Raw genomic sequence first — 1,223 nt, forward strand, 5'->3', positions numbered from 1 at the left:
CTGGGGGCAGCAAGGGGAGACAGAAGAGCCTGGGATCAGAGTGGACCACAGTCCAGCAGTGTGCTCACCAAGCACCCTGTGTTCTCACTTTGTGGGCACCACTCTCCTGGACTTGGATGGGTCCCCCAGGCCTCCCCACTGTCCCTTTTAACAGTCACCTGCCTCAGCCTGCCTAGCTGCCAGTGTAGATGCAGCCCGAGGCTTCCCCCTCAATTCAGGGTCCCCCACTTGGCCCCTGAGCCTGTAGTGCACGAGGTGTGGCCAGCTGCTGGCTTCATCAGCAGACTTGGGGGAAGATAGGAGCCACGGAGCCACGGCCTCCCCTCCCCCCCGGATGGAGTGGCCTGGGACCCACGGCGAGGAAACGCTGAGCCTTCTGATCCCAGATGCTCGGAATAATCATGGCTGTGCCCCGGGTAACGGCGCCCGTTGCGGGATGCCCCGCGCTGGCTGGCTTCAGAGAAGCATCGCTCTGTCTTCCTACTGTTTTGCAAATGCGGGAAAATGGCTGGAAATTTTGGTCACCACGTGAGTCCTTTTATGACAACCGCAAACTAGGAAGGGGTCTTTTTAGTTCAGACAAATAGTGTTGCAGGCAGTATGTTGCACCAGGAAAGGGCTGATTTCGTGTTATTAAATATAATCAGAAACACGGCGTGAGGCTTGTCATGTTGACACGGCGAGCTGGGGGCCTCCCGCGCTCAGCGGGCCGCCTTGTTTGCACACTGCTTACCCTTTCTCGTCGATGGGGTTTTGCATGATAACCAGGATATTAAAAATAGATGAAGAGTGGTCTCAGATGCTTCCAGCACGTGCGAGCCCGGGGGTTGGGAGGGATCCCCCCCAGCAGAACCGCAGGGCAAAGCCTCCATGGCCGGCCAGGCTCCCGTGGGCAGGGCTAGGGTGCAGCTCACTCTGCCCTCTGCCCGGCCTCCCACGGTGCCCCTGGGCAGCATGTATCCGTGTGTTCCGCACGGTGCAGGGGAGACCATCTTCGATCCTAATGGCTCTTCCTCGGGTGGCAAAGCTGTAGCTGCTTTTCCCAACTCCCTGCCGCACCCCAGGCCCAGCCGCGTTCTCAACGTTGGTGGAGACCAGCTGAGAAGGGAGCGTTCCTAGATGCTCCTGGGGCCGAGCTGGTGGGGTGCGCAAGGTGGCAGGTGCAGGGCGAGGACAGGCCAGGCCACCCAGCCCCGCCCGGGCACAGCGGTGCCCCAGGCCGA

Source organism: Myotis davidii, unplaced genomic scaffold, assembly GCF_000327345.1.
Source record: "Myotis davidii unplaced genomic scaffold, ASM32734v1 scaffold72, whole genome shotgun sequence".
Classification (NCBI taxonomy): Eukaryota; Metazoa; Chordata; class Mammalia; order Chiroptera; family Vespertilionidae; genus Myotis; species Myotis davidii.